Source organism: Phyllobates terribilis, unplaced genomic scaffold (assembly GCF_046119375.1).
Source record: "Phyllobates terribilis strain yellow unplaced genomic scaffold, ASM4611937v1 Scaffold_11__3_contigs__length_659146591, whole genome shotgun sequence".
In the NCBI taxonomy this organism is placed as follows: domain Eukaryota; kingdom Metazoa; phylum Chordata; class Amphibia; order Anura; family Dendrobatidae; genus Phyllobates; species Phyllobates terribilis.
In genome coordinates, this window is record NW_027362771.1 from 351,340,686 (window position 1) to 351,367,280 (window position 26,595).

Below are 26,595 nucleotides of genomic sequence, written 5' to 3' on the forward strand. Positions count from 1 at the left end.
TCAGGTTTGGCCTATCATCATCTTTAGCCCTCATCAGGTTTGGCCTACCATCATCTCGCGCCCATATCAGGTTTGGCCTATCATCATCTTTTGCCCCTATCAGGATTGGCCTAACATCATCTAAAGCCCTCATCAGGATTGACCTTCCATCATCTCGAGCCCTCATTAGATTTGGCCAACCATCATCTCACGCCCTCATCAGGTTTGGCCTAATCTACCATCATCTCACGACCTCATCAGATTTGGCGTAACCTTATCTCGCGCCGTCATCAGGTTTGGCCTATCATCATCTCACGCCCTCATCAGATATGGCATACCTTTACCTCGCGCCCTCATCAGGTTTGGCCTATCATCATCTTATGCCCCTATCAGGATTGGCCTAACATCATCTAAAGCCCTCATCAGGTTTGACCTTCCATCATCTCGAGCCCTCATTAGATTTGGCCAACCATCATCTCGCGCCCTCATCAGGTTTGGCCTAATCTACCATCATCTCACGACCTCATCAGAATTGGCGTAACCTTATCTCCCGCCCTCATCAGGTTTGGCCTATCATCATCTCACGCCCTCATCAGATATGGCATACCCTTATCTCGCGCCCTCTTCAGGTTTGGTCTACCATCATCTCGCGCCGTCATCAGATATGGCGCACCATTATCTCGCGCCCTCTTCAGGTTTAGCCTACTATCATCTCTCGCCCTCATCAGGTTTGGCCTATCATCATCTCGAGCCCTCATTAGGTTTGGCATACCAACATCGCGCACATTTATCAGATTTGACCTACCATTATCTCGTGCCTTCATTAGGTTTGGACAATCATCATCTCGCGCACTCATCAGATTTGGCCTATGATCATCTTGCGCCCTCATCAGGTTTGGACTATCATCATCTCGATCCCTCATCAGATTTGGCCTACCATAATCTCGCGCCCTTATCAGGTTTGGCCTACCATCATCTCGCAACCTCTTCAGGTTTGTCCTACCATCATCTCACGCCCTCATCAGATTTGGCGTAGCTTTATCTTGCGGGCTCATCAGGTTCACCCTACCATTATATCGCGCCCTCATCAGATTTTGCGTCTCCTAATCTGGTTGGGCCTATCATCATCTCACGCCCTCATTAGGTTTGGCCTTTCATCGTCTCGCTCTCTCATAAGGTTTGGCGTACCATCATCTCGCGCCCTGTTCAGGTTTGACCTACCATCATCTTGCGCCCTCTTCAGATTTGGTGTACCCTTATCTAGCGCAGTTATCAGGTTTAGCCTACCATCACCTAGCACCCTCATTTGGTTTGGCCTATCATCATCTCGCGCCCTCATCAGATTTGGCATACCCTTATCTCGTGCCCTCATCAGGTTCGGCCTATCATCATCTCACGCCCTCATCAGGTTTGGCCTCCCATCATCTCGCGCCCTCATCAGAATTGCCATACCATCATCCCGCGCCCTCATCAGGTTTGGCCTATCATCATCTCGAGCCCTCATCAGGTTTTGCCTACCATCATCTTGCACCCTTATCAGGTTTGGCCATTCATCATCTCGCGCCCTCATCAGGAACGGCGCAGCTTTATCTAGTGCCCTCATTATGTTAGGCGTAACATCATCTCACGTACTCATCAGGTTGGGCATTCTATCATCTCACACCCTTATCAGGCATGGCCTATCATCAATTCACGCCCTCATCAGGTTTAGCCTATCATCATCTCGCACCCTCATCAGGTGTGGCCAATCATCATCTCGAGCCCTCACCAGATTTGGCATATCATCATTTTGCGATCTCATCAGGTGTGGCCTATCATCACCTTGCTCCCTCTTCAAGATTTGCCCTTATCAGGATTGGCCTAACATCTTCTCGCGCTCTCTTCAGGTTGGGCCTATCATCATATTTTGCCCTAATCAGGAATGGCCTAACATCATCTCAAGCCCTCATCAGGTTTGGCCTTCCATCATCTCGAGCCCTCATTAGATTTGGCCAACCATCATCCCGCGCCCTCATCAGGTTTGGCCTACCATCATCTCGCGCCCTCATCAGATTTGGCATACCCTTATCTCGTGCCCTCATCAGGTTTGGCCTATCATCATCTCGCGCCCTCATAAGATATGGCATACCCTTATCTCGCGCCCTCATCAGGATGGCCTATCATCATATCACGCCCTCATCAGCTTTGGCCTCCCATCATATCGCGCCCTCATCAGGTGTGGCTAACCATCATCTCGAGCCCTCACCAGATTTGGCCTATCATCATTTCACACCCTCATCAGGTGTGGCCAATCATCATCTCGCGCCCTCATCACGTTTGGTCTATCATCTCGTGCCCTCATCAGGATTAGCCTACCATCATCTCGCGCCCTCTTCAGGTTTGTCCCATCATCATCTCGCTCCCTCATCAGATTTGGCGCACCCTTTTCTGGTTTGGTTTATCATCATCTCACGCCCTCATCAGGTTTGACCTTTCATCATCTCGCGCCCTCATCAGGTTTGGCATACCATCATCTCGCGCCCTCTTCAGGTTTGGCCAACCATCAACTCGCGCCCTCATCAGGTTTTGCCTATCATCATCTTGAGCCCTCATCAGGTTTGGCCTACCATCATCTCGCGCCCTTATCTGGTTTGGCTTATCATCATCTTTTGCCCCTATCAGGATTGGCCTAACATCATCTAAAGCCCTCATCAGGTTTGGCCTTCCATCATCTCGAGCCCTCATTAGATTTGGCCAACCATCATCTCGCGCCCTCATCTGGTTTGGCCTACCATCATCTCGCGCCCTCATCAGATTTGGTGTACCCTTATCTCGTGCCCTCGTCTGGTTTGGCCTATCATCATCTCGCGCCCTCATCAGATATGGCATACCCTTATCTCGCGCCCTCATCAGGATTGGCCGATCATCATATCACGCCCTCATCAGCTTTGGCCTCCCATCATCTCGCGCCCTCATCAGGTTTGGCATACCATCATCTCGCGCCCTCATTAGGTATGGCCTTTCATCATCTCGAGCCCTCATCATGTTTGGCCTACTATCATATCGCGCCCTTTTCAGGTTTGGCCACTTATCATCTCGTGCCTTCATCAGGTTTGGCCTATGATCTCGCGCCCTTATCAGATTTGGCCTACCATCATCTCACGCCCTCTTCATGTTGGGCCTATCATCATCTCGTGCCCTCATCAGGTTTAGCCTATTATAATCTCAGGTATGGCCTATCTTCATCTTGCGCTCTCATCAGGTTTGGCGTATCATCATCTCTCATCCTCACCAGGTTTGGCCTACCATGATCTCGCGACCTCTTCAGTTTTGTCCCACCATTATCTCGCGCCCTCATCAGGTTTAGACTGTTATCTTCTCACGCCCTCATCAGGTGTGGCTAACCATCATCTCGAGCCCTCACCAGATTTGATCTATTATCATTTCGCGCCCTCATCAGGTGTGGCCAATCATCATCTCGCGCCCTCATCACGTTTGGTCTATCATCTCGTGCCCTTATCAGGTGTAGCCTACCATCATCTCTCGCCCTCTTCAGGTTTGTCCCATCATCATCTCGCTCCCTCATCAGATTTGGCGCACCCTTTTCTGGTTTGGTTTATCATCATCTCGTGCCCTCATCAGGTATGGCATACCATCATCTCGCGCCCTCTTCAGGTTTGGCCAACCATCAACTCGTGCCCTCATCAGGTTTGGCCTATCATCATCTTGAGCCCTCATCAGGTTTGGCCTACCATCATCTCGCGCCCATATCAGGTTTGGCCTATCATCATCTTTTGCCCCTATCAGGATTGGCCTAACATCATCTAAAGCCCTCATCAGGTTTGGCCTTCCATCATCTCGAGCCCTCATTAGATTTGGCCAACCATCATCTCACGCCCTCATCAGGTTTGGCCTAATCTACCATCATCTCACGACCTCATCAGATTTGGCGTAACCTTATCTCGCGCCCTCATCAGGTTTGGCCTATCATCATCTCACGCCCTCATCAGATATGGCATACCTTTATCTCGCGCCCTCATCAGGTTTGGCCTATCATCATCTTATGCCCCTATCAGGATTGGCCTAACATCATCTAAAGCCCTCATCAGGTTTGGCCTTCCATCATCTCGAGCCCTCATTAGATTTGGCCAACCATCATCTCGAGCCCTCATCAGGTTTGGCCTATCATCATCTCACGCCCTCATCAGATATGGCATACCCTTATCTCGCGCCCTCTTCAGGTTTGGCCTACCATCATCTCGCGCCGTCATCAGATATGGCGCACCATTATCTCGCGCCCTCTTCAGGTTTAGCCTACTATCATCTCTCGCCCTCATCAGGTTTGGCCTATCATCATCTCGAGCCCTCATTAGGTTTGGCATACCAACATCGCGCGCATTTATCAGATTTGACCTACCATTATCTCGTGCCTTCATTAGGTTTGGACAATCATCATCTCGCGCACTCATCAGATTTGGCCTATGATCATCTTGCACCCTCATCTGGTTTATACTATCATCATCTCGATCCCTCATCAGATTTGGCCTACCATAATCTCGCGCCCTTTCAGGTTTGGCCTACCATCATCTCGCAACCTCTTCAGGTTTGTCCTACCATCATCTCACGCCCTCATCAGATTTGGCGTAGCTTTATCTTGCGCGTTCATCAGGTTCACCCTACCATTATATTGCGCCCTCATCAGATTTTGCGTCTCCTAATCTGGTTGGGCCTATCATCATCTCACGCCCTCATTAGGTTTGGCCTTTCATCGTCTCGCTCTCTCATAAGGTTTGGCGTACCATCATCTCGCGCCCTCTTCAGGTTTGACCTACCAACATCTTGCGCCCTCTTCAGATTTGGCGTACCCTTATCTAGCGCAGTTATCAGGTTTAGCCTACCATCACCTAGCACCCTCATTGGGTTTGGCCTATCATCATCTCGCGCCCTCATCAGATTTGGCATACCCTTATCTCGTGCCCTCATCAGGTTCGGCCTATCATCATCTCACGCCCTCATCAGGTTTGGCCTCCCATCATCTCGCGCCCTCATCAGAATTGGCATACCATCATCCCGCGCCCTCATCAGGTTTGGCCTATCATCATCTCGAGCCCTCATCAGGTTTTGCCTACCATCATCTCGCACCCTTATCAGGTTTGGCCATTCATCATCTCGCGCCCTCATCAGGTACGGCGCAGCTTTATCTAGTGCCCTCATTATGTTAGGCGTAACATCATCTCACGTACTCTTCAGGTTGGGTATTCTATCATCTCACACCCTTATCAGGCATGGCCTATCATCAATTCACGCCCTCATCAGGTTTAGCCTATCATCATCTCGCACCCTCATCAGGTGTGGCCAATCATCATTTCGAGCCCTCACCAGATTTGGCATATCATCATTTTGCGCTCTCATCAGGTGTGGCCTATCATCACCTTGCTCCCTCTTCAAGATTTGCCCTTATCAGGATTGGCCTAACATCTTCTCGCGCTCTCTTCAGGTTGGGCCTATCATCATATTTTGCCCTTATCAGGAATGGCCTAACATCATCTCAAGCACTCATCAGGTTTGGCCTTCCATCATCTCGAGCCCTCATTAGATTTGGCCAACCATCATCTCGCGCCCTCATCAGGTTTGGCCTACCATCATCTCGCGCCCTCATCAGATTTGGCATACCCTTATCTCGTGCCCTCATCAGGTTTGGCCTATCATCATCTCGCGCCCTCATCAGATATGGCATACCCTTATCTCGCGCCCTCATCAGGATGGCCTATCATCATATCACGCCCTCATCAGCTTTGGCCTCCCATCATATCGCTCCCTCATCAGGTGTGGCTAACCATCATCTCGAGCCCTCACCAGATTTGGCCTATCATCATTTCACACCCTCATCAGGTGTGGCCAATCATCATCTCGCGCCCTCATCACGTTTGGTCTATCATCTCGTGCCCTCATCAGGATTTGCCTACCATCATCTTGCGCCCTCTTCAGGTTTGTCCCATCATCATCTCGCTCCCTCATCAGATTTGGCACACCCTTTTCTGGTTTGGTTTATCATCATCTCACGCCCTCATCAGGTTTGACCTTTCATCATCTCGCGCCCTCATCAGGTTTGGCATACCATCATCTCGCGCCCTCTTCAGGTTTGGCCAACCATCAACTCGCGCCCTCATCAGGTTTTGCCTATCATCATTTTGAGCCCTCATCAGGTTTGGCCTACCATCATCTCGCGCCCTTATCTGGTTTGGCTTATCATCATCTTTTGCCCCTATCAGGATTGGCCTAACATCATCTAAAGCCCTCATCAGGTTTGGCCTTCCATCATCTCGAGCCCTCATTAGATTTGGCCAACCATCATCTCGCGCCCTCATCTGGTTTGGCCTATCATCATCTCGCGCCCTCATCAGATTTGGTGTACCCTTATCTCGTGCCCTCATCTGGTTTGGCCTATCATCATCTCGTGCCCTCATCAGATATGGCATACCCTTATCTCGCGCACTCATCAGGATTGGCCGATCATCATATCACGCCCTCATCAGCTTTGGCCTCCCATCATCTCGCGCCCTCATCAGGTTTGGCATACCATCATCTCGCACCCTCATTAGGTTTGGCCTTTCATCATCTCGAGCCCTCATCATGTTTGGCCTACCATCATATCGCGCCCTTTTCAGGTTTGGCCACTCATCATCTCGTGCCTTCATCAGGTTTGGCCTATCATCTCGCGCCCTTATCAGATTTGGCCTACCATCATCTCACGCCCTCTTCATGTTGGGCATATCATCATCTCGCGCCCTCATCAGGTTTAGCCTATTATAATCTCAGGTATGGCCTATCTTCATCTCGCGCTCTCATCAGGTTTGGCGTATCATCATCTCTCATCCTCACCAGGTTTGGCCTACCATGATCTCGCGACCTCTTCAGTTTTGTCCTACCATCATCTCGCACCCTCATCAGAGTTGACGTAGCTTTATCTCGCGCCCTCATCAGGTTTAGACTGTTATTATCTCACGCCCTCATCAGGTGTGGCTAACCATCATCTCGAGCCCTCACCAGATTTGACCTATCATCATTTCGCGCTCTCATCAGGTGTGCCCAATCATCATCTCGTGCCCTCATCACGTTTGGTCTATCATCTCGTGCCCTTATCAGGTTAAGCCTACCATCATCTCGCGCCCTCTTCAGGTTTGTCCCATCATCATCTCGCTCCCTTATCAGATTTGGCGCACCCTTTTCTGGTTTGGTTTTTCATCATCTCACGCCCTCATCAGGTTTGGCCTTTCATCATCTCGCGCCCTCATCAGGTATGGCATACCATCATCTCGCGCCTTCTTCAGGTTTGGCCAACCATCAACTCGTACCCTCATCAGGTTTGGCCTATCATCATCTTGAGCCCTCATCAGGTTTGGCCTACCATCATCTCGCGCCCATATCAGGTTTGGCCTATCGTCATCTTTTGCCCCTATCAGGATTGGCCTAACATCATCTAAAGCCCTCATCAGGTTTGGCCTTCCATCATCTCGAGCCCTCATTAGATTTGGCCAAACATCATCTCGCACCCTCATCAGGTTTGGCCTAATCTACCATCATCTCACGACCTCATCAGATTTGGCGTAACCTTATCTCGCGCCCTCATCAGGTTTGGCCTATCATCATCTCACGCCCTCATCAGATATGACATACCCTTATCTCACGCCCTCATCAGGTTTGGCCTATCATCATCTTTTGCCCCTATCAGGATTGGCCTAACATCATCTAAAGCCCTCATCAGGTTTCGTCTTACATCATCTCGAGCCCTCATTAGATTTGGCCAACCAGCATCTCGCGCCCTCATCAGGTTTGGCCTACCATGATCTCGCGCCCTCTTAAGGTTTGTCCTACCATCATCTCGCGCCCTCATCAGATTTGACGTAGCTTTATCTCACGCCCTCATCAGGTTTAGACTATTATCATCTCACGCCCTCATCAGGTGTGGCCAATCATTATCTCGAGCCCTCACCAGATTTGGCCTATCATCATTTTGCGCACTCATCACGTGTGGCCTATCATCACATCACGCCCTCATCAGGATTTGCCTATCATCACCTCATGCCCTTATCAGGATTGGCCTAACATCATCTCGAGCCCTCGTCAGAATTGGCCAACCATCATCTCGCTCCCTCATCAGGTTTGGCCTACCATCATCTCGCGCCCTCATCAGATTTGGCGTACCCTTATCTCGTTCCCTCATCAGGTTTGTCCTATCATCATGTCGCGCCCTCATCAGATTTGGCGTAACCTTATCTCGTGCTCTCATCAGGTTTGGCCTATCATCTCATGCCCTCATCAGGTTTGGCCTTCCATCATCTCGCGCTCTCATCAGGTTTGGCATACCATCATCTTGAGTCCTCTTCAGGATTGGCCTACCATCATCTCGCGCCATCATCAGATATGGCGTACCCTTATCTCGCGCCCTCTTCAGGTTTAGCCTACCATCATCTCGTGCCCTCATCAGGTTTGGTCTATCATCATCTCGAGCCCTCATCAGGTTTGGCATACCAGCATCTCGCACATTTATCAGATTTGGCCTACCATCATCTCGTGCCTTCATTAGGTTTGGACTATCATCATCTCGCGCACTCATCAGGTTTGGCCTATCATCAACTTGCGCCCTCATCAGGTTTGGCCTATGATCATCTCGCGCCCTCATCAGGTACGGCGCAGCTTTATCTAGTGCCCTCATTATGTTAGGTGTAACATCATCTCACGTACTCATCAGGTTGGGCATTGTATCATCTCACACCCTTATCAGGCATGGCCTATCATCAATTCACGCCCTCATCAGGTTTAGCCTATCATCATCTCGCACCCTCATCAGGTGTGGCCAATCATCATCTCGAGCCCTCACCAGATTTGGCATATCATCATTTTGCGCTCTCATCAGGTGTGGCCTATCATCACCTTGCTCCCTCTTCAAGATTTGCCCTTATCAGGATTGGCCTAACATCTTCTCGCGCTCTCTTCAGGTTGGGCCTATCATCATATTTTGCCCTTATCAGGAATGGCCTAACATCATCTCAAGCCCTCATCAGGTTTCGCCTTCCATCATCTCGAGCCCTCATTAGATTTGGCCAACCATCATCTCGCGCCCTCATCAGGTTTGGCCTAACATCATCTCGCGCCCTCATCAGATTTGGCATACCCTTATCTCGTGCCCTCATCAGGTTTGGCCTATCATCATCTCGCGCCCTCATCAGATATGGCATACCCTTATCTCACGCCCTCATCAGGATGGCCTATCATCATATCACGCCCTCATCAGCTTTGGCCTCCCATCATATCACGCCCTCATCAGGTGTGGCTAACCATCATCTCGAGCCCTCACCAGATTTGGCCTATCATCATTTCACACCCTCATCAGGTGTGGCCAATCATCATCTCGCGCCCTCATCACGTTTGGTCTATCATCTCGTGCCCTCATCAGGATTAGCCTACCATCATCTTGCGCCCTCTTCAGGTTTGTCCCATCATCATCTCGCTCCCTCATCAGATTTGGCACACCCTTTTCTGGTTTGGTTTATCATCATCTCACGCCCTCATCAGGTTTGACCTTTCATCATCTCGCGCCCTCATCAGGTTTGGCATACCATCATCTCGCGCCCTCTTCAGGTTTGGCCAACCATCAACTCGCGCCCTCATCAGGTTTTGCCTATCATCATCTTGAGCCCTCATCAGGTTTGGCCTACCATCATCTCGCGCCCTTATCTGGTTTGGCTTATCATCATCTTTTGCCCCTATCAGGATTGGCCTAACATCATCTAAAGCCCTCATCAGGTTTGGCCTTCCATCATCTCGAGCCCTCATTAGATTTGGCCAACCATCATCTCGCGCCCTCATCTGGTTTGGCCTATCATCATCTCGCGCCCTCATCAGATTTGGTGTACCCTTATCTCGTGCCCTCGTCTGGTTTGGCCTATCATCATCTCGTGCCCTCATCAGATATGGCATACCCTTATCTCGCGCACTCATCAGGATTGGCCGATCATCATATCACGCCCTCATCAGCTTTGGCCTCCCATCATCTCGCGCCCTCATCAGGTTTGGCATACCATCATCTCGCACCCTCATTAGGTTTGGCATTTCATCATCTCGAGCCCTCATCATGTTTGGCCTACCATCATATCGCGCCCTTTTCAGGTTTGGCCACTCATCATCTCGTGCCTTCATCAGGTTTGGCCTATCATCTCGCGCCCTTATCAGATTTGGCCTACCATCATCTCACGCCCTCTTCATGTTGGGCCTATCATCGTCTCGCGCCCTCATCAGGTTTAGCCTATTATAATCTCAGGTATGGCCTATCTTCATCTCGCGCTCTCATCAGGTTTGGCGTATCATCATCTCTCATCCTCACCAGGTTTGGCCTACCATGATCTCGCGACCTCTTCAGTTTTGTCCTACCATCATCTCGCACCCTCATCAGAGTTGACGTAGCTTTATCTCGCGCCCTCATCAGGTTTAGACTGTTATTATCTCACGCCCTCATCAGGTGTGGCTAACCATCATCTCGAGCCCTCACCAGATTTGACCTATCATCATTTCGCGCTCTCATCAGGTGTGGCCAATCATCATCTCGTGCCCTCATCACGTTTGGTCTATCATCTCGTGCCCTTATCAGGTTAAGCCTACCATCATCTCGCGCCCTCTTCAGGTTTGTCCCATCATCATCTCGCTCCCTTATCAGATTTGGCGGACCCTTTTCTGGTTTGGTTTATCATCATCTCACGCCCTCATCAGGTTTGGCCTTTCATCATCTCGCGCCCTCATCAGGTATGGCATACCATCATCTCGCGCCTTCTTCAGGTTTGGCCAACCATCAACTCGTACCCTCATCAGGTTTGGCCTATCATCATCTTGAGCCCTCATCAGGTTTGGCCTACCATCATCTCGCGCCCATATCAGGTTTGGCCTATCGTCATCTTTTGCCCCTATCAGGATTGGCCTAATATCATCTAAAGCCCTCATCAGGTTTGGCCTTCCATCATCTCGAGCCCTCATTAGATTTGGCCAACCATCATCTCGCACCCTCATCAGGTTTGGCCTAATCTACCATCATCTCACGACCTCATCAGATTTGGCGTAACCTTATCTCGCGCCCTCATCAGGTTTGGCCTATCATCATCTCACGCCCTCATCAGATATGACATACCCTTATCTCGCGCCCTCATCAGGTTTGGCCTATCATCATCTTTTGCCCCTATCAGGATTGGCCTAACATCATCTAAAGCCCTCATCAGGTTTCGCCTTACATCATCTCGAGCCCTCATTAGATTTGGCCAACCAGCATCTCGCGCCCTCATCAGGTTTGGCCTACCATGATCTCGCGCCCTCTTAAGGTTTGTCCCACCATCATCTCGCGCCCTCATCAGATTTGACGTAGCTTTATCTCACGCCCTCATCAGGTTTAGACTATTATCATCTCACGCCATCATCAGGTGTGGCCAATCATCATCTCGAGCCCTCACCAGATTTGGCCTATCATCATTTTGCGCACTCATCAGGTGTGGCCTATCATCACATCACGCCCTCATCAGGATTTGCCTATCATCACCTCATGCCCTTATCAGGATTGGCCTAACATCATCTCGAGCCCTCGCCAGAATTGGCCAACCATCATCTCGCTCCCTCATCAGATTTGGCGTACCCTTATCTCGTTCCCTCATCAGGTTTGTCCTATCATCATGTCGCGCCCTCATCAGATTTGGCGTAACCTTATCTCGCGCTCTCATCAGGTTTGGCCTATCATCTCACGCCCTCATCAGGTTTGGCCTTCCATCATCTCGCGCTCTCATCAGGTTTGGCATACCATCATCTTGAGTCCTCTTCAGGATTGGCCTACCATCATCTCGCGCCATCATCAGATATGGCGTACCCTTATCTCGCGCCCTCTTCAGGTTTAGCCTACCATCATCTCGCGCCCTCATCAGGTTTGGTCTATCATCATCTCGAGCCCTCTTCAGGTTTGGCCTACCAGCATCTCGTGCCTTCATTAGGTTTGGACTATCATTATCTCGCGCACTCATCAGGTTTGGCCTATCATCAACTTGCACCCTCATCAGGTTTGGCCTATGATCATCTTGCGCCCTCATCAGGTTTGGACTATCATCATCTCGATCCCTCATCAGATTTGGCCTACCATCATCTTGCGCCCTTATCAGGTTGGGCCTACCATCATCTCGCACCCTCTTCAGGTTTGTGCTACCATCATCTCGCGACCTCATCAGATTTGGCGCAGCTTTATCTTGCGCCCTCATGAAGTTCGGCCTACCATTATATCGCGCCCTCATCAGATTTTGCGTCCCCTAATCTGGTTGGGCCTATCATCATCTCACGCCCTCATTAGGTTTGGCCTTTCATCATCTCGCGCCCTCATCAGGTTTGGCGTACCATCATCTCGCGCCCTCTTCAGGTTTGGCCTACCATCATTTCGTACCCTCATAAGATTTAGCGTACCTTTATCTAGCGCAGTCATCAGGTTTGGCCTACCATCATCTCGCGCACTGATCGGGTTTGGCCTATCATCATCTCGTGCCGTCATCAGATTTGGCATACCCTTATCTCGTGCACTCATCAAGTTTGGCCTATCATCATCTCACGCTCTCATTAGGCTTGGTCTCCCATCATCTCGCGCCCTCATCAGGTTTGGCATACCATCATCTCGCGCCCTCATCAGGTTTGGCCTATCATCATCTCGAGCCTTCATCAGGTTTGGCCTACCATCATCTCGCGCCCTTGTCAGGTTTGGCCATTCATCTTCTCACGCTCTCATCAGGTTTGGCGCAGCTTTATCTAGCGCCCTCATTATGTTAGGCGTAACATCATCTCGCATACTCATCAGGTTGGGCATTCTATCATCTCACGCCCTTATCAGGTTTGGCCTATCATCATTTCGTGCCCTCATCAGGTTTAGCCTATCATCATCTCGCACCCTCATCAGGTGTGGCCAATCATCATCTCGAGCCCTCACCAGATTTGGCATATCATCATTTTGCGCTCTCATCGGGTTTGGCCTATCATCACCTTGCGCCCTCATCAAGGTTTGCCTATCATCATCTCGTGCCCTTATCAGGATTGGCCTAACATCTTCTCGCGCTCTCCACAGGTTGGGCCTATCATCATCTTTTGCCCTTATCAGGAATTGCCTAACATCATCTCAAGCCCTCATCAGGTTTGGCCTTCCATCATCTCGAGCCCTCATTAGATTTGGCCAACCATCATCTCGCGCCCTCATAAGGTTTGGCCTCCCATCATCTCGCGCCCTCATCAGATTTGGCGTAACCTTATCTCGTGCCCTCATCAGGTTTGGCCTATCATCATCTCACGCCCTCATCAGATATGGCATACCCTTATATCGCACCCTCATCAGGTTTGGCCTATCATCATCTCACGCCCTCATCAGCTTTGGCCTCCCATCATCTCGCGCCCTCATCAGGTTTGGCCTCCCATCATCTCGCGCCCTCATCAGATTTGGCGTACCCTTATCTCGTGCTCTCATCAGGTTTGGCCTATCATCATCTCACGCCCTCATCAGATATGGCATACCCTTATATCGCACCCTCATCAGGTTTGGCCTATCATCATCTCACGCCCTCATCAGCTTTGGCCTCCCATCATCTCGCGCCCTCATCAGGTTTGGCATACCATCATCTCGCGCTCTCATTAGGTTTGGTCTTTCATCATCTCGAGCCCTCATCATGTTTGGCCTACCATCATATCGCGCCCTTTTCAGGTTTGGCCACTCATCATCTCGCGCCCTAATCAGGTTTGGCCTATCATCTCATGCCCTTATCAGATTTGGCCTACCATCATCTCACGCCCTCTTCATGTTGGGCCTATCATCATCTCGCGCCCTCATCAGGTTTAGCCTATTATAATCTCAGGTATGGCCTATCTTCATCTCGTGCTCTCATCAGGTTTGGCGTATCATCATCTCTCATCCTCACCAGGTTTGGCCTACCATGATCTCGCGCCCTCTTCAGTTTTGTCCTACCATCATCTCGCGCCCTCATCAGATTTGACGTAGCTTTATCTCACGCCCTCATCAGGTTTAGACTATTATCATCTCAGGCCCTCATCAGGTGTGGCCAATCATCATCTCGAGCCCTCACCAGATTTGGCCTATCATCATTTCGCACCCTCATCAGGTGTGGCCTTTCATCACCTCACGCCCTCATCAGGATTTGCCTATCATCATCTCGTGCCCTTATCAGGATTGGCCTAACATCATCTCACGCCCTCATCAGGCTTGGCCTTCCATCATCTCGAGCTCTCATCAGATTTGGCCAACCATCATCTCGGTCCTACATCAGCTTTGGCCTAACATCATCTTGCGCACTTATCAGGTTTGGCCACTTATCATCTCGCGCCCTCATCAGGTTTGGCGTAGCTTTATCTAGCTCCGTCATTATGTTTGGCGTAACATCATCTCACGTACTCATCAGGTTGGGCATTCCATCATCTCGCGCCCTCATCAGGTTTGGCCTATCATCATCTCGAGCCCTCATCAGGTTTGGCATACCAACATCTCGCGCATTTATCAGATTTGGCCTACCATCATCTCGTGACTTCATTAGATTTGGACTATCATCATCTGGCGCACTCATCAGGTTTGGCCTATCATCAACTTGCGCCCTCATCAGGTTTGGCCTATGATCATCTTGCTCCCTCATCAGGTTTGGACTATCATCATCTTGATCCCTCATCAGATTTGGTCTACCATCATCTCGCGCCCTTATCAGGTTTGGCCTACCATCATCTCGCACCCTCTTCAGGTTTGTCCTACCATCATCTCGCGACCTCATCAGATTTGGCGCAGCTTTATCTTTCGCCCTCATCAGGTTTGGCCTACCATTATATCGCGCAATCATCAGATTTTACGTCCCCTAATCTGGTTGGGCCTATCATCATCTCACGCCCTCATTAGGTTTGGCCTTACATCTTCTCGCGCCCTCATCAGGATTGCTCTACCATCATTTCTCACCCCCCTCAAGTTTGGCCTACAATCATCTTGCACTCACATCAGATTTGGCCTACCATCATATCGCGCCCTGATCAGTTTTGGCCTACCATTAACTCGCACCCTAATCAGGTTTGGCCTATCATCATCATTCCAGGTTTGGCGTATCATTCTTGTGCCCCATCAGGTTTGATTTATCATCATCTCGCGACCTCATCAGGTTTGGCGTATTATCATTTCCCGTCCTCATCAGGTCTGGCCTATCAACATCTCGCGCCCTCATCGGGTTTGGCCTAACATCTTCTCACGTCCTCATCATGATTGGCCTACCATCATCTCGTACCCTCATCATGTTTGGCCTACCATTATCTCACGCCTTCTTCAGGTTGGGCCTATCATCATCTCGCGCCCTCATCAGGTGTAGCCTATCATCACTTCGCGCCCTCATCAGGATTTGCCTATCATCATCTCGTGCCCTTATCAGGATTGGCCTAACATCATCTCACGCCCTCATCAGGTTTGGCCTTCCATTATCTCGAGCCCTCATCAGATTTAGCCTACCATCATCTTACGCCCTCATCAGGTTTGGCCTTCCATCATCTCGCGCCCTCATCAGAATTGGCGTACCCTTATCTCGCGCCCTCATCAGGTTTAGCCTACCATCATCTCGCGCCCTCATCAGGTTTGGCATACCATTATTTCACGCCCTTATCAGATATGGCCAATCATCATCTCGCGCCCTCATCACGTTTGGCCTATCATCTCGCGCCCTTATCAGGTTTGTCCTAACATCATCTCGCACCCTCTTCAGGTTGGGCCTATCATCATCTCGCGACCTCATCAGGTTTGGCTTACCATCATCTCATGCCTTCATCAGGTTTGGAATATCATCATCAAGCGCTCTCATCAGGTTTGGCTTATCATCTTGCGCCCTCTTCAGGTTTGGCCTACCATCATCTCGTGCCCTCATCAGATTTGGCGTAGCTTTATCTCGCGCCCTCATCAGGTATGGTCTAACATCATCTCACGTACTCATCATGTTGGGCATTCCATCATCTCGCACCCTCATCAGGTTTGGCCTACCATTATATCACGCCCTCATCAGATTTGGCGTGCCCTTATCTCGCGCCCTCATCAGGTTTGGCCTATCATCATCTCGCGCCCTCATCAGGTTTGGCCTAACATCTCACGTTTTCATCAGGTTGGGCACTCCATCATCTCGCTACCTCTTCAGGCTTGGCCCACCAGTATATCGGCGTCCTCATCAGATTTGGCGTACACTTAACTCATTCCTTCATCAGGTTTGGCCCATCATCTCGCGCCCGCATAAGATTTGGCGTACCCTTATCTCGTGCCCTCATCAGGTTTGGCCTATCATCATCTCACGCCCTCATCAGTATTGGCCTGCCATCATCTCACTCCCTCATCAAGTTTGGCCTACCATCATCGGGTGCACCAATCAGGCTTGGCCTACCATCATCTCATGCCATCTTTAGGTTTTGCCTATCATTATCTCGTGCCCTTATCAGGTGTGGCCTATCTTCACCTCACGCCCTCATCAGGATTTGCCTATCATCACCTCTTCCCCTTATCAGTATTGGCCTAACATCATCTCACGCCCTCATCAGGTTTGGCCTTCCATCATCTCGTGGACTCATCAGGTTTTGCCTTCCATCATCTCGCGGCCTCATCAGGTTTGGCATATCATAATCTCGAACCTTCATCTGGTTTGGCCTAAAATCATCTCACGCCCTTGTGAGGTTTGGCCAATCATCATCTCGCACCCTCATCAGGTTTGGCCTTTCATCATCTCGCGCCATCTTCAGTATTGGCCTACCATCCTTTCTCACCCTCCTCAAGTTTGGCTAACCATCATCTTGCACCCATATCAGATTTGGCCTGCCGTCATATCGCGCCCTGATCAGTTTTGGCCTACCATCATCTCGCACCCTCATCAGGTTTGGCCAATCATCTCGCACCATTAATAGATTTGGCGTAGCTTTATCACGCGCCCTTATCAAGTTTGGCCTAACATCATCTCTCATACTCATCAGGTTGGGCATTCCATCATCTAGCGCCCTCATCAGGTTTGGCCTACCGTTATATCACGCCCTCATCAGATTTGATCTATCATCATCTTGAGCCCTCATCGGGTATGGCCTATCATAATCTTGCACCCTTATCAGGTTTGGTCAATCATCATCTCACGCCATCATCAGGTTTTGCTAACTATCATCTCGTGCTCTCATCATGTTTGCCCTATCATCATCTTGTACGCTCATCAGGTTTGGTCTGCCATCATCTCGTGCCCTCATCAGGTTTGGCCTGCCATCATCTGGCGCACCAATCAGGCTTGGCCTACCATCATCTCGGGCCATCATTAGCTTTGGCCTATCATCATTTCGCGCCCTCATCAGGTCTGGCCTAACATCATCTCAGGTTTGGCCTACCATCATTTTGCGCCCTCATCAAGTTTGGCTTAACATCATCTCGCGCCCTCTTCAGGTTTGGCCTATCATCATCTCGCGCCCTCATCAGGTGTGGCCTATTATTGCCTCGCGCCCTCACCAGGATTTGCCTATCATCATCTCGTGCCCTTATCAGGATTGGCCTAACATCATCTCATGCCCTCATCAGGTTTGGCCTTCCATCATCTCGCGGCCTCATCAGGTTTGGCCTTCCATCATCGTGCGGCCTCATCAGGTTTGGCCTGCCATCAGCTAATGCCCTCATCCACTCTGGCCTACCATCATCTGGTGCACCAATCAGGTTTGGCCTACCATCATCTCGTGCCATCATTAGGTTTGGCCTATCATCATATCGCACCCTCATCAGGTCTGGCCTATCATCATCTCGAGCCCTCATCAGAATTTGCCTATCATCATCTTGTGCCACTATCAGGATTGGCCTAAAATTATCTCAGGCTCTCATCAGGTTTGGCCTTCCATCATCTCGCGGCCTCCTCAGGTTTGGCCTTCCATCATCTCGCGGCCTCATCAGGTTTGGCATATCATAATCACGAACCCTCATCAGGTTTGGCCTACCATCATCTCACGCCCTCATGAGGTCTGGCCAATCATCATCTCGCACCCTCTTCAGGTTTCGCCTTTCATCATCTCGGGCCCTCATCTGGATTGGCCTAACATAATCTCACGCCATCATCAGGTTTGGCCAACCATCATCTAATGCCCTCATCAGGATTGGCCTACCATCCTTTCTCACCCTCCTCAAGTTTGGCCTACCATCATCTTGCACCCACATCAGATTTGGCCTACCATCATATCGTGCCCTGATCAGTTTTGGCCTACCATCATCTCGCACCCTCATCAGGTTTGGCCTATCATCATTTCAGGTTTGGCGTATCATTCTTGTGCCCCATCAGGTTTGATTTATCGTCATCTTGCAAATTCATCAGATTTGTCCTACCATCATCTCGTGACCTCATCATGTTTGGCTTATTATCATTTCCCGTCCTCATCAGGTTTGGCCTATCAACATCTCGCGCCCTCATCAGGTTTGGCCTAACAACATCTCACGCCCTCATCATGATTGGACTACCATCATCTCGTGCCCTCATCATGTTTGGCCTACCATCATCTCGCACCTTCTTCAGATTGGGCCTATTATCATCTCGCACCATCACCAAGTTTGGCCCACCATCATCTTGTGCCTTCATCAGGTTTGGACTATTATCATCTCGCACCCTCATCAGGTTTGGCCTATTATCATCTCGATCCCTCATCAGATTTGGCCTACCATCATCTCGCGCACTCATCAGGTGTGGCCAATCATCTTCTCGCACCCTCATCACGTTTGGACTATCATCTCGTGCCCTTATCAGGTTTGGCCTACGATCATCTCGCGCCATCTTCAGGTTTGTCCTACCATTATCTCGCTCCCTCATCAGATTTGGCGTACACTTATCTGGTTTGGCCTATCATCATCTCGCTCCCTTATCAGATTTGGCCTATCATCATCTCGCGCCCTCTTCAGGTTGGGCTTATCATCATCTTGTGACCTTATCAGGATTGGCCAATCATCATCTCGAGCCCTCACCAGATTTGGCATATCATTATTTTGCGCTCTCATCAGGTGTGGCCTATCATCACCTTGCACCCTCATCAAGATTTGCATATCATCATCTTGTGCCCTTATCAGGCTTGGCCTAACATCTTCTCGCGCTCTCTTCAGGTTGGGCCTATCATCATCTTTTGCCCTTATCAGGAATGGCCTAACATCATCCCAAGCCCTCATCAGGTTTGGCCTTCCATCATCTCGAGCCCTTATTAGATTTGGCCAACCATCATCTCGCGCCCTCATCAGGTTTGGCCTACCATCATTTCGCGCCCTCATCAGATTTGGCATACCCTTATCTCGTGCCCTCATCAGGTTTGGCCTATCATCATTTCGCGCACTCATCACATATGGCATACCCTTATCTCGCGCACTCATCAGGTTTGGCCTATCATCAACTTGCGCCCTCATCAGGTTTGGCCTATGATCATCTTGCACCCTCATCAGGTTTGGACTATCATCATCTCGATCCCTCATCAGATGTGGCCTACCATCATCTTGCGCCCTTATCAGGTTTGGCCTACCATCATCTCGCACCCTCTTCAGGTTTGTGCTACCATCATCTCACGACCTCATCAGATTTGGCGCAGCTTTATCTTGCGCCCTCATCAAGTTTGGCCTACCATTATATCACGCCCTCATCAGATTTTGCATCCCCTACTCTGGTTGGGCCTATCATCATCTCACGCCCTCATTAGGTTTGGACTTTCATTATCTCGCGCCCTCATCAGGTTTGGCGTACCATCATCTCGCGCCCTCTTCAGGTTTAGCCTACCATCATCTCGTACCCTCATAAGATTTAGCGTGCCCTTATCTAGCGCAGTCATCATGTTTGGACTCCCATCATCTCGCGCCCTCATCAGGTTTGGCATACCATCATCTCGAGCCCTCATCAGGTTTGGCCATTCATCATCTCGCGCCCTCATCAGGTGTGGCGCAGCTTTATCTAGCGCCCTATTTATGTTAGGCGTAACATCATCTCACGTACTCATCAGGTTGGGCATTCTATCATCTCACGCCCTTATCAGGTTTGGCCTATCATCATTTCGCGCCCTCATCAGGTTTAGCCTATCATCATCTCGCACCCTCATCAGGTGTGGCCAATCATCATCTCGAGCCCTCACCAGATTTGGCATATCATCATTTTGCGCTCTCATCAGGTGTGGCCTATCATCACCTTGCACCCTCATCAAGATTTGCATATCATCATCTTGTGCCCTTATCAGGATTGGCCTAACATCTTCTCGCGCTCTCTTCAGGTTGGGCCTATCATCATCTTTTGCCCTTATCAGGAATGGCCTAACATCATCCCAAGCCCTCATCAGGTTGGGCCCTCCATCATCTAGAGCCCTTATTAGATTTGGCCAACCATCATCTCGCGCCCTCATCAGGTTTGGCCTACCATCATCTCGCGCCCTCATCAGATTTGGCATACCCTTATCTCGTGCCCTCATCAGGTTTGGCCTATCATCATTTCGCGCCCTCATCACATATGGCATACCCTTATCTCGCGCCCTCATCAGGTTTAGACTATTATCATCTCACACCCTCATCAGGTGTGGCTAATCATCATCTCGAGCCGTCAACAGATTTCGCCTATCATCATCTCGCGCCCTCATCATGTTTGGCCTATCATCTCGTGCCCTTATCAGGTTTAGCCTACCATCATCTCGCGCCCTCTTCAGGTTTGTCCCATCATCATCTTGCTCCCTCATCAGATTTGGCGCACCCTTTTCTGGTTTGGCTTATCATCATCTCACGCCCTCATCAGGTTTGGTCTTTCATCATCTTGAGCCCTCATCAGGTTTGGCCAACCATCATCTCGCGCCCTTATCAGGTTTGGCCTATCATCATCTTTTGCCCCTATCAGGATTGGCCTAACATCATCTAAAGCCCTCATCAGGTTTGGCCTTCCATCATCTCGAGCCCTCATTAGATTTGGCCAACCATCATCTCGCGCCCTCATCAGGTTTGGCCTACCATCATCTCAGGACCTCATCAGAATTGGCGTAACCTTATCTCGCGCCCTCATCAGGTTTGGCCTATCATCATCTCACGCACTCATCAGATATGGCATACCCTTATCTCGCGCCCTCATCAGATTTGGCCTCCCATCATCTCGCGCCCTCATCAGGTTTGGCCTACCATCATCTCGCGCCCTTATCAGGTTTGGCCACTCATCATCTCGAGCCCTCATCGAGTTGGCCTATCATCTCGCGCCCTTATCAGATTTGGCCTACCATCATCTCACGCCCTCTTCATGTTGGGCCTATGATCATCTCGCGCCCTCATCAGGTTTAGCCTATTATGATCTCAGGTATGGCCTATCTTCATCTCGCTCTCTCATCAGGTTTGGCCTATCATCATCTCTCACCCTCACCAGGTTTGGCCTACCATGATCTCGCGCCCTCTTTAGGTTTGTCCTACCATCATCTCGCGCCCTCATCAGATTTGACGTAGCTTTATCTCGCGCCCTCATCAAGTTTGGCCTAACATCATCTCGTGTACTCATCAGGTTTGGCATTCCATCATCTCACGCCCTTATCAGGTTTGGCCTATCATCATTTCGCGCCCTCATCAGGTTTAGACTATTATCATCTCGCACCCTCATCAGGTGTGGCCAATCATTATCTCGAGCCCTCACAAGATTTGGCCTATCATCATTTCGCATCCTCATCAGGTGTGGCCTATCATAACCTCACGACCTCATCATGATTTGCATATCAACATCTCGTGCCCTTATCAGGATTGGCCTAACATCATCTCACGCCCTCATCAGGATTCGCCTTCCATCATCTCGAGCCCTCATCAGATTTGGCCAACCATCATCTCGCTCCCTCATCAGGTTTGGCCTACCATCATCTCTTGCCCTCATCAGATTTGGCGTACCCTTATCTCGCGCCCTCATCAGGTTTGGCCTACCATCATCTCGCGCCCTCATCAGATTTGGCGTACCCTTATCTCGCACTCTCATCAGGTTTGGCCTATCATCATCTCATGCCCTCATCAGGTTTGGCCTTCCATCATCTCGCGCTCTCATCAGGTTTGGCATACCATCATATCGAGTCCTCCTCAGGTTTGACCTACCATCATCTCGCGCCATCATCAGATATGGCGTACCATTATCTCACGCCCTCTTCAGGTTTAGCCTACCATCATCTCGCGCCCTCATCAGGTTTGGCCTATCATCATCTCGAGCCCTCATTAGCTTTGGCATACCAACATCGCCCGCATTTATCAGATTTGACCTACCATTATCTCGTGCCTTCATTAGGTTAGGACTATCTTCATCTCGCGCACTCATCAGGTTAGGCCTATCATCAACTTGCGCCCTCATCAGATTTGGCCTATGATTATCTTGCGCCCTCATGAGGTTCGGACTATCATCATCTCGATCCCTCATCAGATTTGGCCTACCATAATCTTGCGCCCTTATCAGGTTTGGCCTACCATCATCTCGCAACCTCTTCAGGTTTGTCCTCATCAGATTTGGCATAGCTTTATCTTGCGCCCTCATCAGGTTTGGACTATCATCATCTCGATCCCTCATCAGATTTGGCCTACCATCATCTCACACCCTCATCAGGTTTGGCCTACCATCATCTCGCGCCCTCATCAGATTTGGCGTACCCTTATCTCGTGCCCTCATCAGATTTGGCCTATCATCATCTCACGCAATTATCAGGTTTGACCTTCCATCATCTCGCGCCCTCTTCAGGTTTGGCATACCATCATCTCGCGTTATCTTCAGATTTGGCCTAACATCATCTCGCACCCTCACCAGGTTTGGCCCACCATCATCTTGTGCCTTCATCAGGTTTGGCCTACCATCATCTCGCGCCCTCATCAGATTTGGCATACCCTTATCTCGCGCCCTCATCAGATTTGGCCTATCATCATCTCACGCCCTCATTAGGTTTGACCTTCCATCATCTCGCGCCCTCATCAGTTTTGGCAAACCATCATCTCGCGTTATCTTCAGGTTTGGCCTAACATCATCTCGCACCCTCACCAGGTTTGGCCCACCATCATCTTGTGCCTTCATCAGGTTTGGCCTATCATCATCTCGATCCCTCATCTGATTTGGCCTACCATCATCTCGCGCCCTCATCAGTTTTGGCCAATCATCATCTCGCGCCCTCATCACGTTTGGCCGATCATGTCGCCCCCTTATCAGGTTTGGCCAACCATCATCTCGCGCCCTCATCAGGTTTGGCCTACCATCATCTCAGGACCTCATCAGATTTGGCGTAACCTTATCTCGCGCCCTCATCAGGTTTGGCCTATCATCATCTCACGCCCTCATCAGATATGGCATACCCTTATCTCGCGCCCTCATCAGGTTTGGCCTCCCATCATCTCGCGCCCTCATCAGTTTTGGCATACCATCATCTCGCATCCTCATTAGATTTGGCCTTTCATCATCTCGAGCCCTCATAATGTTTGGCCTACCATCATATCGCGCCCTTATCAGGTTTGGCCACTCATCATCTCGAGCCCTCATCGAGTTTGGCCTATCATCTCGCGCCCTTATCAGATTTGGCCTACCATCATCTCACGCCCTCTTCATGTTGGGCCTATCATCATCTCGCGCCCTCATCAGGTTTAGCCTATTATGATCTCAGGTATGGCCTATCTTCATCTCGCTCTCTCATCAGGTTTGGCCTATCATCATCTCTCACCCTCAGCAGGTTTGGCCTACCATGATCTCGCGCCCTCTTTAGGTTTGTCCTACCATCATCTCGCGCCCTCATCAGATTTGACGTAGCTTTATCTCGTGCCCTCATCAGGTTTGGCCTAACATCATCTCGCGTACTCATCAGGTTTTTCATTCCATCATCTCACGCCCTTATCAGGTTTGGCCTATCATCATTTCGCGCCCTCATCAGGTTTAGACTATTATCATCTCGCACCCTCATCAGGTGTGGCCAATCATTATCTCGAGCCCTCACAAGATTTGGCCTATCATCATTTCACGCCCTCATCAGGTGTGGCCTATCATAACCTCACGACCTCATCAGGATTTGCATATCAACATCTCGTGCCCTTATCAGGATTGGCCTAACATCATCTCACGCCCTCATCAGGTTTCGCCTTCCATCATCTCGAGCCCTCATCATATTTGGCCAACCATCATCTCGCTCCCTCATCAGGTTTGGCCTACCATCATCTCGTGCCCTCATCAGATTTGGCGTACCCTTATCTCGTGCCCTCATCAGGTTTGGCCTACCATCATCTCACGCCCTCATCAGATTTGGCGTACCCTTATCTCACACTCTCCTCAGGTTTGGCCTATCATCATCTCACGCCCTCATCAGGTTTGGCCTTCCATCATCTCGTGCTCTCATCAGGTTTGGCATACCATCATATCGAGTCCTCCTCAGGTTTGACCTACCATCATCTCGCGCCATCATCAGATATGGCGTACCATTATCTCACGCCCTCTTCAGGTTTAGCCTACCATCATCATGCGCCCTCATCAGGTTTGGCCTATCATCATCTCGAGCCCTCATTAGCTTTGGCATACCAACATCGCCCGCATTTATCAGATTTGACGTACCATTATCTCGTGCCTTCATTAGGTTAGGACTATCATCATCTCGCGCACTCATCAGGTTAGGCCTATTATCAACTTGCGCCCTCATCAGATTTGGCCTATGATTATCTTGCGCCCTCATCAGGTTCGGACTATCATCATCTCGATTCCTCATCAGATTTGGCCTACCATAATCTCGCGCCCTTATCAGGTTTGGCCTACCATCATCTCGCAACCTCTTCAGGTTTGTCCTACCATCATCTCGCGCCCTCATCAGATTTGGCGCAGCTTTATCTTGCGCCCTCATCAGGTTTGGCCTACCATTATATCGCACCCTCATCAGATTTTTCGTCCCCTAATCTGGTTAGGCCTATCATCATCTCACGCCGTCATTAGGTTTGGACTTTCATCATCTTGCGCCCTCATCAGGTTTAGCGTGCCATCATCTCGCGCCCTCTTCAGGTTTGGCCTACCATCATCTCGTAGCCCTCATAAGATTTAGCGTACCCTTATCTAGCGCAGTCATCAGGTTTGGCCTACCATCATCTCGCGCCCTCATCGGGTTTGGCCTATCATCATCTCGCGCCCTCATCAGATTTGGCATACCCTTATCTCGTGCCCTCATCAGGTTTGGCCTATCATCATCTCACGCCCTCATCAGGTTTGGCCTCCCATCATCACGCACCCTCATCAGGTTTGGCATACCATCATCTCGCATCCTCATTAGGTTTGGCCTTTCATCATCTCGCGCCCTTATCAGGTTTGGTCACTCATCATCTCGAGCCCTCATCGAGTTTGGCCTATCATCGCGCGCCCTCATCAGATTTGGCCTACCATCATCTCACGCCCTCTTCATGTTGGGCCTATCATCATCTCGCGCCCTCATCAGGTTTAGCCTATTATAATCTCAGGTATGGCCTATCTTCATCTTGCTCTCTCATCAGGTTTGGCGTATCATAATCTCTCACCATCACCAGGTTTGGCCTACCATGATCTCGCGCCCTCTTTAGGTTTGTCCTACCATCATCTCGCGCCCTCATCAGATTTGACGTAGCTTTATCTCGCGCCCTCATCAGGTTTGGCCTAACATCATCTCGGGTACTCATCAGGTTGGGCATTCCATCATCTCACGCCCTTATCAGGTTTGGCCTATCATCATTTCGCGCCCTCATCAGGATTGGCCTAACATCATCTCACGCCCTCATCAGGTTTCGCCTTCCATCATCTCGAGCCCTCATCAGATTTGGCCAATCATCATCTCGCTCCCTCATCAGGTTTGGCCTACCATCATCTCGTGCCCTCATCAGATTTGGCGTACCCTTATCTCGCGCCCTCATCAGGTTTGGCCTACCATCATCTTGCGCCCTCATCAGATTTGGCGTACCCTTATCTCGCGCTCTCATCAGGTTTGGCCTATCATCATCTCACGCCCTCATCAGGTTTGGCCTTCCATCTTCTCTCGCTCTCATCAGGTTTGGCATACCATCATATCGAGTCCTCTTCAGGTTTGGCCTACCATCATCTCGCGCCATCATCAGATATGGAGTACCATTATCTCGCGCCCTCTTCAGGTTTAGCCTACCATCATCTCGCGCCCCCATCAGGTTTGGCCTATCATCATCTCGAGCCCTCATTAGCTTTGGCATACCAACATCGCCCGCATTTATCAGATTTGACCTACCATTATCTCGTGCCTTCATTAGGTTTGGACTATCATCATCTCGTGCACTCATCAGGTTAGGCCTATCATCAACTTGCGCCCTCATCAGATTTGGCCTATGATCATCTTGCGCCCTCATCCTGTTTGGACTATCATCATCTCGATCCCTCATCAGATTTGGCCTACCATAATCTTGCGCCCTTATCAGGTTTGGCCTACCATCATCTCGCAACCTCTTCAGGTTTGTCCTCATCAGATTTGGCATAGCTTTATCTTGCGCCCTCATCAGGTTTGGACTATCATCATCTCGATCCCTCATCAGATTTGGCCTACCATCATCTCACACCCTCATCAAGTTTGGCCTACCATCATCTCGCGCCC